General features: G+C 37.2%; 1 pseudogene; it reads left to right on the top strand.

Annotated features, from left to right (window-relative positions):
• The window catches only part of LOC146542327 (uncharacterized), a 203,642-nt pseudogene that overhangs the window by 70,941 nt on the left and 114,428 nt on the right, over positions 1-18,273 (top strand).

The following is an 18,273-nucleotide window of genomic DNA, read 5'->3' on the forward strand; positions in this document are numbered from 1 at the left end:
TCCTCATCAAGGTCACTGGTGAAGATGTTGAACAAGAATGGACCCAGCACCGATCCCTGAGGAACAGTGCTAAATATAGGCCTCCAACTGGACTTGACACCACCAATCACCACCCTCTAAGCTCTACCAGTCAGCCAGTTTTCAACCCACCTCACCATTTACTCATCTATCCCATGCTTTCTCAGCCTTGTTATAAGGATGATGTGGCAGACAGTACCAAACACCTTGCTGAAATCAAGATAGACAACATCCACTGCTCTCCCCTACTCCACCCAACCAGTGATGATATTATAGAAGGCTACCAGGTTGGTCGAGCGTAACCCGTTCCTGGTGAGTCCATGCTGACTACTTCTGATAACTTTCTTCTCTTCCAATTGCCTTGAGATGGCATCTAGAACAAGCTGTTTCTTTATCTTTCCAGGAATAGAGATGAGGCTGACTGGCCTATAGTTTCCCAGATACTCCTTCTAGCACTCCAGACCAGAGTGATATTGGCTACCCTCCAGTCTTTAGGCTTGCTTAATCAACAGCTTGACTTCATTCTAAGTCTTAATTAGGAGGGACTGGGATCAATATAATGAACTGCAAGCTCCTTCTGCTTGCAGCATTCAATTGGCATGTTGCTGGCTCATGTTCTTCAGTTCCTTTTCTGCCAGATTCTTGCAGCTCTGTGGCCTCCAAAATGCACTGGCACCTGAAGTTGCTCTTTTCTCAGTGCAGGACTTTATTATTCTCCTTGCTTAATTTTATAAGATTCTTGTCTTTCCATTTTTTTCACTTTTCTGCCCCTCTGGGTGGCAGCATGATCTACTAGTGTATCAGTCACTCAGTTTTGTGTCATCTACAAGTTTTGTTAAATGCGCACTCTGCTCCATTATCCAGATCACTAATGAAAACATTAAGCAGTATTTTCCCCAGTTTTGATGAGGGGGGTATGTCCCTAGTGTCTGACTTCCAAGTGGGTTTTTTGTTGTTTATCAGAGCCCTTTAAGTCCTGTAGTTGACAGAAGAGCCAAAAATTCAGTGATTTGTCTCTTCTAAATTTCATCACATTAATATTGAGGATGTTTTGGGAGACAGTATCAAAAGCATAGTATACGTCACTCCAGCATGTTTTCCAAGAAGTTTAGATGAAGCTGCAATTTTCCTATATACTTATGATAGATACCTAAAGAATAAGGTAAATCAAATAAATTATAAGTAGTGAGATATTTCCAAGGGAATCACAAAATTAAGATTATCTCTGGAGATATACTTGTGGTGGTCTTATTTTCAGCTGGGATGGAAGTGTTTTCTTCAGAGTTCCTGCTACAATGTTATGTTCTAGGAGAAGAACATTTCATTCATTCTCTTCCAATGCTCAGTTGGATAGCTGTGCATTTGTCTTGGAATGGTAAGCAATTGCTTGCGCATCACTTTTCATACACATTCATATGTGTACATATGTAGCCAAAACTATGATTCCTTTTCCTTTTCTCTATCATAGTAAGAAGTTTCATCTCAAACCATGTGTTCTGTTTTTTTTTTTTTCCCCAATTCTCTCCCCCACACCAGGGCGGGGAGGAGTGAGCAACAGTGTTTTTCTTTTATTAATGTGTATTTTTATTTGTTGTTCTTTCTTTGTTTTTATTTTCTTTTCAACTTGTTGATTTTTCTTTCTCTCTTTTAAAAATTTTATTTATTTATTAATGAGAGCCTGTCTTCTCCCATATAATTACATTATTGCCTAGTACAATTCCAGTGGCTTTATGTCCTGTAACACAGAGATAAACATTGTTTAATAGTTTCTAAATGTAAAACCTCTGCTTAGGCTCAGTTCAATTGGATGTTCAATCTATGACAAGATTTCTATAAAGAAAAACAAACAAACACAAATTTCTGTATCAAGGTATCTTTGAAACTTGAGAATTTTCCTTTTGGTCTGGAAAAAAAACCAAAATCAAATGAAGTGGTTTTTTTATGTTTGTATATAGAGAAATATTATGACATTGTTTTGATCAATATAGAACTTATGAAAAAAGTCTTTAAAATCTCTGGAGAGAAGCATTTCCTTCTATCAGTGTAAGAGATCAGTAAAAATAAAACGTTTTCCCACACTGTCTGCTTCTCAGCCTCACCTCTCTTATGCCATAGAAAAAGGTGTGGCCTATTTGACCCTGAAAAAAAAAAATCTCAGAAAAAAAAAAAAGTGTGGATTTCTTTTGTGATGTAAAAGTCAACATTTCAGATAGGCTACCAGTTATCTTGATTACTTTTAACTGCTATAAAATTCTGCTGAATTTGAACTAGTGATCTGCAGATGAAAAGCTGTGCATAATGTTAATGCCCTCTTTCTGTTCATTGCCTTATCTGATGATAATACTTTGACCTCATAGGAAACTTTTTTACGAGTTTATAAAGCTGTTGCACCACAGCCAAAGGTTTTGTTTCTGCAAGCTGTGAGTAACAAGTGAAGCTCAAACAGGAAATGTTAGCTGCTGGTATTACAGGATGAATACATGCTAAAGAAGAGAATGGCTTCAGCTGAGGATAAGAAAGGAATCTGGTTTTGACTTAGAATCAGAATCTGAACTGTCCTGATTTCCTCTGTGGCCAAAGCCACAGAACTGGTTCTGCAAGGTTTCACATTCAGAAGAATGTCATCTTATAATTTACATCAACCAGACAGACATATCTGAATCACTTAAGGTCCAATATTCTATTAATAATTCTGTATATTAGACATTTGCCCATGCAAAAATCATGAACTTACATAATCAGACATTCTCAAAAATTTGATTGCAACCAGATGGTACCTAAAAAGTTTATGCCATCTGCAAAGGAAATGCAGATGCTGTCAGAGCACTTTTTTTCCTGCTGCTTTTCATACAAGCAACATGTTAAATGTTTTCAAAAACTTGCCATTTGTGTCACAGTTTTCACAATAGGGCAAAATGAAAAAGATTCATTTCATGATGAATAGTCTTTTGTGAATTGCTGATTTATGATTTTAATTTTCCATCATCGAAATCAGTGCTTCACAACAAGTTTTAAAAGCTGAACTAAACAGGATGAGAGTTAATATTGCTTTTTTCTTCTTCTTTTTATAAGTTAAATTAAATGTTTTATTTTGCCAGGTAAAATTTCTTGGAACCTACCTTCTCATGGCTCCCTTATAAACTTAGAAAGGAATGAAAAGGACTGCATTTACCTTAGACTTAGTCACAAAGTCAAATCTTCTTTTCATCTAGGATTTTTTCTGTAGTATAATGCTAATCCATAATTTAAAAAAAAAAAAGTTCTAATCAGTAATCAATCATTCCTATTTGGTTGCAAGGATTCACAGATTCTTTCAAGACCCACATTTTGCCATGCTATAGGCTGTTGCTAAGACACGAATAACACTGCATACTCACACTCTCAAAGTGACCATTTTGATTACATTTCAGACAGATTCTTTGAGATCCAAAAGGGTTTGGTTACACTTGTAAGTTCTGTTTTGGTTTTGGTACATGAAAACTTTGTTTTGTCTCATAAGCTCTCATAGCTGAGAGATATTTCAAGATTTTTCTAACAGTTATACCATCCTGCATTTTAACATGTAGTATCAAACACTTTTCATTTCAGTTACAGAACTTAAATTTCACTTCTAATTTAAGTGTAGTATTCTTTTGGTGAAAGTAGAGGATCTTTTTATAAAATTGAGGCTATGTTCTCAGTACAGTGTTATTCAAACCACTCTATATCTCATTTACCTCATATCAACATGTCTTTGAACATATAAAAATAGAGATATTGCATTTCAAAACTGAAGATGAACTGAACCACTGCAGTGCCAGCAATGTCCAGGATTCTTGTTCTGCAAGAAATTCTGAAACATCACTTGATCTGTGCTGTAAAGGAGTAAAGGATTATGTAAAAAAAAAAAAAAAAAAAAAAAAAAAAAAGTCTTATCTATTCCAGTATTTTGATGAAAATTCAATGATGTTCTTAGCTCTATTTTTACACAACTACGTAAAAAATCTAATTAAATAATGGAAAATTTAGAACACATAATAAAAGTATCCTGTTTCCAGAAAAGTTATTTTTATCAGTGTTATGTTCCGTATTTTTAAAATAAGTATGACTCCAAGAGGCTCATTTCTGTAAACTATCTTTATTTTCCAAGAGCTGGCAAAGTGCATAAGAATTTGTGAGTTAGTTTAACTTAAAACCACTAAGCAAATGATTCATGTAAAATAGATCGTGTAAAATAGAATTTGCAAGAACCAGCTGAGACTTTGTGTTCAGTCCTCCGTGATTCCAGTTTTTTCAATCTAGCAATTAAGAAGTCTGCTATTTGTAGTACTTATGTGTGTGTATACATAAACATCACTAATCACTTCTGCTGATCTTTTGACCAAGTACAAAATAACAAAAAAACAGAGGATGACAGAATGTGAGGTCAGGAATATTATTTCACTTCATGAAATGCAAGAAAAAGATAGTTACCTTGACATATGATATATACATATATATATATATATATATATATATATATATATATATACCTCACTGAAGATGATTGTCAGAAGATCTTTTTATTCTAAAAGCTTTATTTGTTTGTGTCCATTTGTTGTATATATTATATTCAATTGGACAGGTCAATATAAAACAATAATAAGTAGGGAAAAAGGAAAACAAAGGTATTTCATACAGAGAATCTGATGTACAGCTACTCTATCAGTAGCATGAAGATCACTGCCACACAAAAGAAACTTAAAATGCTACTCATTTAGCTGTACAAAACATATTAATATTATTTATTTATTTAATATACTTTTAAATTAAACTGTAGGTTTATTGATCTTTCTCATAATTTTGGACATTTTTCTAGACTAGGGAAATATTACTTCATAAAAGTAAAACTGAGAGATTGAAATGGCATGCATTTTTGTTGTGAAGCTTTTAGATTCACAGTTTAACTCTCTAATACCTTTCAACATATATTAGATAGAAAAGGAAGCGTTTCACTCTTTTAATCTTAACCTATTGAGATTGGAGTAAAACATAAAATTTCGGATGGAGGAGAGGGAGGAGGGGAGGAAGGTGGAAGCTGGAAGTCATTTAGGTGGTTAAATGCTGGGGAATACTATAGACTAGGCTTGAAGATCTATCTGCCAAGATATTTTTAAAAGAGTAAACCAAAATTTTTCATTATTATTATTTCTTGATAAATCGTCTTTTAATAATAATCAATACATGTTTATTATACATCTGAACTATCTCTACGCTGAAAATCCTACGTAGATATTTTAATAGTTTAAATGCTTGTATTATAGAAGTATTCTTAACAACAATTAATTGATCTTTATAAAAGACACTTTTCTATCCTCATTTTTTGACATCACTGCCTACAAATACTTTTATGAGTAGATCAGTTAAAATTTTCTTCATCTTTTGGTCTCTGACATTATTTATCCAAGTTTTTAATGTGTGTGAGTAAGCAGAAACAAGTAAAACTGAGCAGGAAACAAGCCAGGTTCCTAGTGAGCCAAAAATGAAGGAATAGAAAATGTAATATATTTGAGATTTAAGAAAGGCTTTGTCTTCACATGAGCTATCCAACAGTCTATTCTTAACTTGAGATAATGCTCTGAATTAAGCTAGATACTGAAGAATCTTCTTATTCCAAAAAAAGAATAAGCATCATACAAAGGGAAACTGTGTTTAGAACATATTCACCACAGTGGAAAAGGGAGAGGAACTTAAGGATGATGGTGTGGAAAACAAAAGATTTGCTGGATCAGGCAAGGTGTTAAGACAAAGACAATCTACTTAAGAAAACTTTAAAACAGAAGTTCTGAAAGGCATCAAACAAATCATGAGCTTACTTTCCTACTGAAACTTACATTAGTGAAAAGAAAAGAAATAAGAAAGAAATACAAAGAACGGGAATTAAGAGAAGATAACAATGTTTTTTAGAGTTTTAATTTACAAATTACATCTACAAAATGTCAAACAGTATACTATGGCAGGAATAGGGTTGATTATCATATATATGTATGAGGGAAAATCTTAGTTGTTAGGGAAAGGGTGGAATTTAAAATATTGAAGATACTTCTGTTTCACATATGAGTTCTGCTACTGGCAGTTGAACCTGAAACAACAATTTGAACTAGAAGTTATTTTTTAATTCAGAGAAATGATGGTTTCTCCACAGAAAGGAGCTAATAATCCTTAACCTTTATCGCCCTTCCTGTGTCTCTCTTCTTCCATCACTGGGAAGATAGATGAGAGTCATAACTCCGTTGCTTTCTCATGTGCTATGTTGTACCTATATACTTGATTAGTTTTGCTTTTGACCTAATGCCCACTAAAAATGAAGATAAAATTGAGTTCAAACTTGTGTTTCAGAGGTCACGGACCAGTTCTTTCCCTACTAACTATTCAGTCCACTGTTTTCCAACTGCAGGAGTAATACTGCCTGTACAACTCAGTTACAGAATTTTTTTTGCAATCTTTGTAGAAAATACAACTGTACAAAAAGTCTATAGACTCAGCCTACAAAATTATACAAAAATATATATTTTCTGGAGATCCTCACTAACCACAATTATAGTTTGATATTTCTATCTATACAACTGATAGATTTTAGGATTGCACTAGAGCAGATGTGGAGCACCCAGTACAAGAAAGACAGAGAGCTGTTGGAGAAGGTCCAGAGGAGAGCCACGAAGATGATCAGGGGACTGGAGCAACTCCCCTATGAAGACAGGCTGAGGGAGATGGGCTTGCTCAGCTTAGAGAAAAGAAGGCTGCGGGGTGACTTCATTGCAGCCTTTCAATACCTAAAGGGAGCCTACAAACAGGAGGGGAAGCAACTCTTTGAAAGGGTTGATAACTAGATGATCATTGTGGTCCTTTTCAACCCAGGCCATTCTATGATTCTATGATAGTATCTTCACATAGAATCAAAGAATCATAGAATAATCAAGATCAGAAAAGATCTCTAAATGCTTTCAAATGTAAAACTGTCCACAAAGTGATGCCGACTACCACATGGTGACATTCATCTCCTAGATAAGTCAGAGTCTTATCACAAGAAATGCCTTGGAAAGTGAGCTTCTAGCCAAAAGCAAGGAAGGGTTCTGACCGGAGCATCTTGGCCGAAAAAGATTTGTAGACTTTCTGCAAAGTACTATGTTTCTAAATTTGGTACTGTAGAACGAAGTTTTGCATTGATCTTTGTAAGTTTAATACCGTGTTTTCTTTTATAAACCTTCCCCCCTCCATCCTACCCCCCAGAAAATGCTGCCAGTATTTCCCACTTCTCAAAAATGCTATGAATTTTGTACTTTTCTTTATTGCAATAGTTACAGGATCACAGAATCACAGAATGGCCAGGGTTGGAAGGGACCTCAAGGATCATGGATCTCCAACCCCCCTCCCACAGGCAGGGCCATCAACCTCCCCATTTTATACTAAATCAGCCTGCCCAGGGCCCCATCCAATCTGGCCTTGAACACCTCCAGGGACAGGGCATCCACAGTCTCTCTGGGCAGCCTGTTCCAGCACCTCACCACTCTCTCTGTAAAGAACTTCCCTCTGACATCCAACCGAAATCTTCCTCCCTCAACTTAAAACCATTTCCCCTTGTCCTGCTATTATCAACCCTGCAGTTTAAGCTGCAGGTCCTTGCACAGCCACGATGGTCACTTACTTCCCTTGCTTGACTTCTTCTGTAGGGGGATGGAGAGCCGTTGCGCTCTCAGAATGGTGTCCTTAAAGTGCTCCCAGCTTTGTTCTGTACCCATGCCTTTAAGGACAGATTCCCAGGGGATCCCACTAAGTAGTTCCTTGAGCAGCTGGAATTTTGTTCTCCTACAGCACAGGGTCCTAGCTCTGCTTTTTGCCAGGCCCACATTCTTGAAGATCACAAACTTCACCAAGGCATGGTCACTACAACCCAGGCTCCCATTTACTAGGAACTGTTTGCCTTCAGAGGGGAATGTTTACTGGTGGAAGATTGGCTTGTGCAAATAACACCAGCTTGGCACAGGAGATTGGGGGATGACACCATTGTATTCTGTGAAGGCAAGATACAAATGATCATACAATTATGGTAACATACAAATGATACATCCTGCTCCCTCTTGTCTGCTGGCAAGGCCCAGAAGATAGAAACAAAAGGAGTTTCTGCTGAGATCCAAAAGACAAGAAGCTGTCACTCCAAAAGAGAGGTGACTCAACCACTTTAGATTTATTTATAAGTAAGTTTGTACTGTTAAGTGAAAAATTAGTCGTTGTCACTGTCAACCAAACATCAACCCCCGATAACCCATACTACTGAAGATCAATGTCTGAACTACAAACAACACCTGACCTACTGTGGTAACTATCTTTCCTGCTTTCTCCAAAGATTCTTTTGCTTTTATTTCCTATCTTTTCTATTGCCCATCTTCCCTTCCCCATCTCCCTAAAAGTCTAAGATTTTTAATAAACTGGTCAGGTTAACATTTGACTCACTGTGTCTTAATGTTGCCATCAGGTATATATATATATTAAAAGAACCTCCTCTTCCTCCTATAAATTGGAGTGAGACAGCTCTCCATCATATCTGAAAAATCATGGTGAAATGCCCGGTGACAGGGAAAAGGGAGATTACTCCCATTTTAAAGAAAGGGAGAAAGGATGACCTGGGGAACTACAAGCCAGTGAACCTCACCTCTGTGCCTGGGAAGATCAGGCAGCAGGTCCTCCTGGTTACCATGCAAACGCACATATGAGACAGAGGTGAACTGAGACAGCCAACATGGCTTCCCCAAGGGCAGATCTTGCCTGATCAATCAGGTGGCCTTCTATGATGGAGTGACAGCACTGGTGGACAGGGGAAAGGTGATGGATGTCATCTACCTGGATTTCTACAAAGCCTCTGACATGGTCCTTCACTGCATACTTTTCTCTAAATTGGAGAGATATGGATTTGAAGGATGGACTGCTCAATGGATTAAGAACTGATTGGCTGGTTGCAGCAAAAGGGTTGTGATCAACGGTTCTATGTCTGGGTAGAGGCCAGTCACAAGTGGTTGGTCTCCCAAGGGTCAGTCTTGGGATCTGTGCTCTTCAACATCTTTATAAGTTACACAAACAATGGAATTGATTGCCCTCAGCAAGTTTGCAGATGACACCAAGCAGAGCGGACCATAATGATCATAGTTTCAACCCCCCTGTTGCTGCCCAGAACCACATTCAGCCTGGCCTTGAATGCCTCCAGAGATGGGGCATCCATAAACTCCTTAGGCAACCTGCATCAACATCTTCTGAGTGAAAAACTTCCTCCTAATATCCAACCTAAACCTTTCCTGTCTCAGTTCAAAACCATTCGCTCTTGTCCTATCAATATCCATCTGAGTAAACAGTTGTTCCTCTTCTTGTTTATACACTCCTTTTAAGTACTGGAAGGCCACAATGAGGTCTCCCTTAAGCCTTCTCTTCTCCAAGCTAAACAAGCCCAGTTCCCTCAACCTTTTCTCATAGGAGAGGTGCTCCAGCCCACTGATTGTCTTAGCAGCCCTCCTCTGGACCCACTCCAAGAGCTCTGCATCTTTCTTGTGCTGGGAACCCGAGGCCTGGACCCAATACTCCAGATGGGGCCTCACAAGAGCTGAGTAGAGGGGGAAAATCACCTACCCCTCTCTGCTGGCCACTCTTCTTTTAATTATGGCATGGTAAAGAAGCCCCACTGGAGAGACAATTTTTGAGCTGAAATGAGAATGATTGTTTAGAACCATTTTCAGCAATCTCTGCAGGTTCTGCAGTATTTTTTATGAATACTAACTCATGATGATAAAAAAAAGGAAACCTCCCCTTCTTATCCGTCAAATAAGTCATTCATGCCATTACATTAAAAAAAAAAAAATTAGGAGTTAAAAATTCCAGACATTAGTAAGGTGTCATCTTCAAAACATCTCTTACAATTCTTCAAGTAAAGTGTGGTGTGGTTTCCATATTTCCACATAGAATATTCACTTCAGTAGTTATCTGAATACTGTTTCAATTATTTTTACTTCACTAATTGTTTGGGAACTATTGAATCACAGCCTGAGCCTCTATTGATCACTTGAGACAAGTAATGAGTCAGCCGTGGGAGCACAAGTGAAAGCTATTCACCTGTGTGCCCAGAAAGGGTGGAGCCTGGCTCCACCTCTCCTAGATCCCATTTAAAAGCTGACTGCTGTTGCAGGGCTGCCCTGGCTTCTCTTGCTGGAGAGGTAAATGAGGTGTGGGCTTGTTTGATGGTGCAGAACAAAAGACATTTATTCTAGGTGCTTACCATCTTTTATATCTGAGCAACACAACAGTTTTCCCATGCAATCAAGACTGGTCGCGTGTAAGGGTTATTTGCCTTGTAGGTCTATACATCTGGCTCAAGTTACCCTTGAGCTTTACCAGTCATTAGCAATACAATAACCTTCTTTATCCCACAGACTGCCATGAGGAAGGATCTCTCTCTGGAGACTGCTCCTCTTGGAACTGAAAGTATCACAATGGCGAATGCATCTAAATGGAAGATTAAAAAATGAATACTTTCATGCAAAGGTCATATTATCATTAATGCTTTGTTTTACTTTAATCCATTTAATGGACAAAAGGAAACAATATCCCATTCCAAACAATCTTCCTGTAGGAGGTGTTATCGGAAAGGTGAAATTTGTTACTCAGTATGCAGTAAGCCAATCTCACACACAGAGATGAGATACTGATTTATTGCAAACTTGTGCAAGTTTAGGTGGAAGTTAGTCTTCTACAAAAACTAGCAGAACCCAGGATTTTCAGGAAGCTTTTCTATACATATTTTTATCGCTTACATGCTATTCTAATGTAGTCTCAGGCCTACAGCTTGTCAGTTAGAGATACGGCCAATCTCTCCACCTGCAGGCTACACTAATCATGATAATTAACTACATGTGTTTTCATGATGCTCCTATCTTCAAAGACAAGTTTAATCATTGTATTGTGAGTAGGAGTTCCTCTACTTAATCACTTTAGCAGTTTTAAGGATGGTCATCCAGACTTACATAGTACTTATTTGCTGTATCTAAGGATACACGTTAAAACTTGTACAAAAGTTCTTACTTGACTGACAACAGGAGTGTTCTTAGGAAATAAAAGAATTATGAATAATAACTTCAAAACATCTAATATGTTCACTAGGTAGCAAAAATGCCACTGTGGTACAAGAACAACATGCTCTTCTAATTCCACATGAATTTCCAGAGTCCAGCAAACATATCCAGTAAGATGAGCAAATTAAATGTGACAGAAATTCAGGATATCTACAGCTACAAGCTGGCAACAGCTTTCAATTTTTCCAGCCAATCTTTGTACCACATCACTGGTGAACCTAGTAATAAATAAAGTCAGTAAAATTATTAGAATCATATTTAAAATCACAGAATCATAGAATTGCTTGAGTTGGAAAGGATCTTTAAAGATGATCTAGTTCAACTCCCTTGCAATTAATATTGTATTTGTCATATTGCTATGAAGACAACAAGTGAGGCCTGCTTCCTATGACCTGCAATGTATGAGGTTGTTCAGAAACTAGAGAAGCCTGACCTTGAAAGACTCCAAGAGTGGGACATCCATCACGTCTCTGGGCAACCTGTCCCAGTTTTGCTATCCTTATTGTAAAATCTTTTTTTTTTTTTTTTTTTTTTTTGTATTTTTAATTTATATCTCTCCTCTTCTAGTATGAAACCATTTCTGCCTGCCTTATCACCAGAGAACCTATGAAGGAGTCTGTTCCCTTCTTTCTTAAAGCCCTCCTATAGGGCATCACTTGATCACCATGACTTTTCAAACATCATTGAGATTGGCTTGGCAGATATATCAGCCAATTCCCTTAGGAATCTTGACCAGAATAGACGTTGGGACCAGTAGACTTATGGATGTTCAGGCTTCCCAGGTGGTTGCAAAATTGATCTTTACTTACAGTAGGAGGAACATCTCGCCTCCAGTCCCCACTTTCCAACCCATCCACTCAAGGGTTATGTGAGGATCTGTTGCCAGTAAAGCCTGAGGAAAAAACATTATTGAATAACTCAGCTTTTTTCTTGTCCGTTGCCTGTTTGTATTGCTCACTAGAGGAGAACAGTGTTTCTTGGACTTTCCTTTTCTGACTGATGTACCTATAGAAGCCTTTCTTGTTCTTCTTTGCAACCCTTGTCAAGTCCAATTCCAGTTGGGCCTTGGCTTTCCTGACATCATCCATACACAGCCTTGCAGTTTCTCTATACTTTTCTCTATCATACATCCACAGTGTGGCTGTCCATGCTTTCGCTGCCTATAAATTTTTTCTTGCATTCCAGTTTGACCACCAGATCCTGGTTCAGCCATGCCATCTCTCTGCCTTCCTTTCCTGACTTCCTAAACTTGAGGATAGAGGGCTCTTGTCCTCTAAGGAAAGCTTCTTAAAGATCTGCCAGATCTGCTCTGATCTCTTGTCTCTATGTTGTGGTTATACCCAGCAGGTGGCTGAGCACCATACAGTTGTTTGCTCACACCTCATTTTCCCAGTGGGATGGAGGAGAGAACTGAGGGGGGAGAAGAAAAAAAAAAAAAAAAAAAAAAGTAGAACTTCTGGGTTGAAATAAAAGTATTTACTAAGAAAGAAAAGGAAATGAAGGAAATGGTAATACATATTATATATGTATTTCTACAATATACATTGTATATTACAAGAGATGCACAATCAGTTCTTCACTGCTCCCTGACTGATGCCCAGCTATCCCCTAAAGCAGCAAAAGTGACAGAGAAATGAACTCCCATTTCCTTCAAAACTCCTTCCACATGATGTCATCTGGTATGGAATATTTCTTGGCCACTTTAAGTCAGCTGTCCTAATTCTGTTCCCTCCCAGTTCCTTGAACCCTTTGCTGAAAAAGGCCTTGGCTCTGTACAACACGACTTAGCAACAACTAAAAACATCAGTATGTTATCAGCATTGTTTTGTTGTTGGTTTTTTTTTTTTTTTTTCCTAGAACAAAACCATAGCATCATACCAGACACTGAAGAAAATAATTCTGTCCCAGCTGAAACTAAGCCATAGATTCCCAGGGGTTTTTGTTGACTAGCTTTCCAAGGAAGTGGAATTTGGCATTCCTAAACTTTTGCATTCTGATTTTACTCTTTATGTGTTTGATATCCTTCAGGAATATGAACTCTATCACTGCATGATCTCTACAGCCCAGGCAGCCTCCAACCCTGATGTCACCAATCAATTCACTTGCATTGGTGAACAAGAGTATTGCATCTCTCCTCGTGAGGCTGTCTATTACTTGGCTCAAGAATTTATCCTTGAAGCATTCCAGGAGCCTCCTGGATTGCCTACTGATCTCCACGCTATTCCAGCAAATGTCAGAGTGGTTGAAGTCCTCCAGTAGGATAAGAATGTATGATCCAGTAGCTGGAGGAAGAAGGCTTCATCAAAAGGCTCTTCTTGATCAGATGGCCTATAGTAGACACCACAAAGCTCCCCCATTTTCCTCAATGTCTAACTTCTACCTATAGACTATCAACTTGCTTCTGGCCATTCCTCAGAGACTCTACTCCTTTACTGATGTAGAGAGCAACTCCTCTTCCCCTCCTTCCTTGCCCCTCCCTTCTGAGTGTCTTGTAGTCATCAATAACTACACTCCAGTTGTGGGATTATCTTACCAAGTTTTGGTGATGGCAACTACGTCATGGTTTTCTAGTAATATGGTATCTTTCTATTCCTCCTGTTTGTTTCCCAGTCTACATGTGTGTCTCACTCCAATCATGGAAGAGAGAGGAGGTTCTTTCTAATATTAGTGTACCTGGTGGCAAGATAAGACACAGTGGGTCAAATGTTAGTCTGATCAGTTTATTACAAATCCTAGTTGTTTACAGAGATGGGGTGGGGAGATAGGCGATAGAAAAGAGTTAGGAAATAAAAGGTAAGGAGTCTTTGCAGAAGGTAAGAGAGAGTCACCACAAAAGTTTTCAGTGTTGTTCCTAGTTTTTCCACAGGAATTTGTCCAATAACTGTGGAGGATAGGAGAAAGCCAGGAAGCTTCATAGCAAGCAGGGTCCAGGGGTTCTTTCCTAAGAGGTCTTTTTTCTCTTAGGGAATTCCTCCATAGAAGGTTTCTTTTTTGGGGGAGTTCCTCTCCTCCAAAGTACTTAGTTTAGTGGGGACCTTTTATCCCCCACTTTTTAGTTTCTTTTTTTTTTCTTCTTCTTTTTCCTCTGTTAGCATGACACACCTGGCCAGCAGAGAGTGGTGTCCTCAATGCCATGCACAAGAATTACCATGTTTTGCAGTGGTCATCTCCTTCAAGCTGCCTCCTGAAAAAGACTGTTCTGCTTCTGCTTAAGCAAAAGTATTGTGGCACAGTGAACTCACCACTCACCCCCCTAAATAATTCTCAGTTGTCAATTAGAGTCTTGTCACCAAAATGCCTCATGAGAGAGCTTTGAGCCGAGGAAAAATAAAAGAGGGATTCAGAAAACCATGTTTCACAGTGTGTTGGTGTAGAGGCATTTAAGCTGAGCAGTTAGCCTTGTTGCCTTCTTGCCCTCTCCTTGAAGTATTCCCTTGAATTTCCCTTTTGCCTTCTCCTATTGCCTCAGTGGTCCATGGATCATTATTAAAAAATGTTAAGTGTGCTGCAATGTTGCCAGCACATGAGGCCCTGAGAAGTTGATATGCTTTATATACAATTTCTGTGTCAAATAATTTTCTAGCTAATCAGCACCAGTTATGGTAATCAAAATCACATACTGTCAGTGTTATCTCTAGATCTACCCATATCTGTGATGGGGGGACAGCAGGCCCGCAGGACCACCGGACAACTATTTTTGAACCTTGTTTCATCCAATGGATTTTCTTTTCTTTGTTTTTATTGCACTTTACAGATGTGACCCAATCTTGCAAGATGAAAAAATGTTACATTTGATGATCTTTTGTTTATGAATGGCATGTTGTTTTTACTGGCCTTACAAAACATATTTTGTATCTAGTAGTTATTTTCTGCAACTTTGAATTTAAAGATTTATTATGGGTTAACAGAAAAGCATTCTGTTCCTATCCTATCTGTTACAAAATATCTAAGGATTCTGTTACGTAAAATCACAGGACCAAAATCCATCTTCCTATCCCATAACAGAAGAAATTCTCATTAAAGTGAATAATTTATAATAAATTCCATTCCTCTGATACTCATTTTCTGGTTCATTTTAGATTGTTTTCTCTTATCTTCTTAATACTATGTCTGAAGGAACAAAACCCAGTGCCTCTCATGGAAGTGAAGGAAAGGATATTTAAAATCATATTCCTTTTGTCCAATAAAATATCAAGATTAAATACTTAAGTTATTAATCATGGAAAAAAAAAAAAAAAAAAACCACTGTGTTTGTAACTTCATAAACAGAAACATCTTTTTAATTTCTTTCTCAAACATGTCCTGTAAGTATTTTCTTGATAGTTGGATTCAAATTCTGTGAAAACTTACAAAGGTGTATAAAATTTAGGACTTGAAATGCAGTGGTATTTTATCTGTACAATTATTCTAACATTGGATCTTAATTTTAGTTTGATTTTTATTTTAGTCCACATGTAATGGCAAAAAATGACACACTGGTCTTCACATTCCTTTTTGCTATAAGACAATTGTTGGGGTTACAGCAGGGATTAATTTGCCTCCCCTCAAATCTACAAACCTATAAATGAGAAAAAGAGAATTTCACTCTACTGAACTAACATCTTCTGATAGCTAGGGGAAAACAAAACAAAACAAAACAAAACAAAACAAAGCCAAAACAAATAAAGAAAAAAAAAAAACAAAACAGATATGCGATGAAGTCAGCTTTTCACCAAGAAACTGCTCAAGGCAATATTGCCTTGTATCTGGTGTCAGTCACTATTTCAGAGCTATTAACATCATTCACCTTTTCAAAATGTAAAACTTCTTCTTTCAAGCTACTTTAACCTCCTCTTACAAAGGATATAACTGAATTTTACAACAATGTGGTATGTTGGAAAGGTCTACTGAAAAAGAAATATCAACATTTCATATTCTAGGGCCTTTGTATTTCATTCTTTTATTAGAAAAACTTGGAAAAGGAGAAAGAACTGATAATGATCTGATCAAAAAGAACCTGAGCAGAACACCCAAGAAGAGGAAAGCCAGCACATGTCAGAAGATTTAAAATTGCTGTTAAGGGACATGTGTATATTATGCTGTCAGGAGGTATCAGGACTGGCTATGGTTGATATGTATTACTTATCTTTATTACTCATAGGAAGCACTTAGCAATTTTCTTGTCTCTGTCTTTTAAAGTATGGGCTGCTGTGTGAACTCACAGAGCATGTTCCCAGACAACATGTAAGTTTGGTCAAATAGAAACTAAATATACATGAGGGTTCATGACAGGACTGTTAAGAATACATTTCCTACATATAAACAACATCTAGTTCACAACCTTATGAGGCACGCTTTACTTTTAAAACCATGAACGGAAGGTAAAGATTTGTGAAAGACAGTATGACATCACAGTAATGAGTTTGCCAAGAGATACTTTTCTTTATGCTTCAGTTATTTTGGCATTTCTGTGTGACTCCTAAACAACGATGAAAGATTATAGCAATTCAGCATCAAAAAAAAAAAGAAATTCAGACATATTTTACATAAAGGATAAATATGTTACAGGGAAATATGAAAGTAAAATTTACAAATCAAACAAGAAACTGGAAGAAAACTGAAATCTCTGAGCAATGCTGTTGAGACGCTCTTCTAGTAAAAACAGTAGAAGCAAAGTAACAAGTAGAAGCAAAACAAAAGGTAAAATAAAATGAAAACAAACAAACAAACAAACAAACAAACAAATAAAAGGATTTCCAGTGACACACGCATAATCCAAGAGGCCTATGACTAGAGATATATCCATACTCTTTCATCGTGTCGTCACTCCTGCAGTCTCATGAAGCACCTTTTAAGTATCCCAGTTGTGCTCACATTGTACTGCAAGGGGTGCTACAAGGATGCTGTACATTTAACTTGCCAGTTTTACCACTGATTCTATCCTGAAATTGTTTAAGTGATGTCATTTGTCTCACTTGTAAAGCCATACATCTATTTATTGTTCTGTCAGCTTTTAAGTATTTCCTTTAGCACAGATAGCTCCTCATGAAGTACTACAACTTGGAGAAAAATGAGAAGGAAAAGTAGATTTATTTTCATGCCATTATACATTAGAAGATGCAGGTAAGCCCACTTGCTCTTTGAAATAAAGAAGTAAGGAATTTTTGTGTTCTTTGAAGCTGTGTGCAAGGAAACAAACCTCTTAGTAGAAAACTGGCATGCCCTTTACTATACTGTGGTGGCAGAGAAGCTAGATAGATCACATTCATATAATATGCTAGGTGAGATGTCCTGTGTCTTATCATTTGAGCCTCTGAATGACTGAATCTGCTTTTTTTTTTTTTTTCCTTCCAGTATTTCATACTTCTTTTCCACTTGTCTCTTTCGAGCAGAGAGAAAATGTGAACCTTTTTACTATAATACTGCAGTTATTTGAACACCATGAAAAATACAGGCTGCCTCCTTGCATGTTTCCAACATAGTTCAAAAGGATAAAGGGCTTTGTACATGTATGCCTTACTGCTACACAGAAAGCACTTCAATAACATTAAAAATAAATAAATTTAAAAATAACTATTTGAGAATATGCGTCCATAAACCAAGACCTTGTATCAGCCAGGGATTTACTGATAGAATAATCTGCAGAATTTAAGAGGAAGTGAAAAGATCATTTTTCACTACCATAGTAAATGCCAATCTCTAGGTAATCAGTCAAACATAACAATAAGGAGGATTTTTCTTCTAGCTTACCCTAGTTTTTAGTACTAGTTGCTGTAAATTGAAAATAACCTTATTTAATGACCCTTAAAAAGTAATGTTCTGTGATCTGATGTTAATTCTGAAAACCGGAGCTGTGTTATAACAGATTCTACAGAGTCCTACAGTATCAAGGTGCAGTTTGAGGTCTATTATGCTGATCATTTATCTTACAAATTGCATAAAGAAGCTTTTTATAACTGACATTATGTTCCTAGACAACACACTAAGGGAAATTTTAAAATTCATACCTCTGTTTTAGATTTTTCTAATGTAGTTAATTTTGATTTCTTGCATGTTTAATAAGGCTATATAGTCTTGTTCTAAAATGTGGTAAGCCTTAAGCAATATAAATATAAATAAATAATATAAAAATTCTCTAAACAGCTTA

The sequence above is a fragment of the Meleagris gallopavo genome, chromosome Z, assembly GCF_905368555.1.
Source record: "Meleagris gallopavo chromosome Z, MGAL_WU_HG_1.1, whole genome shotgun sequence".
In the NCBI taxonomy this organism is placed as follows: Eukaryota; Metazoa; Chordata; class Aves; order Galliformes; family Phasianidae; genus Meleagris; species Meleagris gallopavo.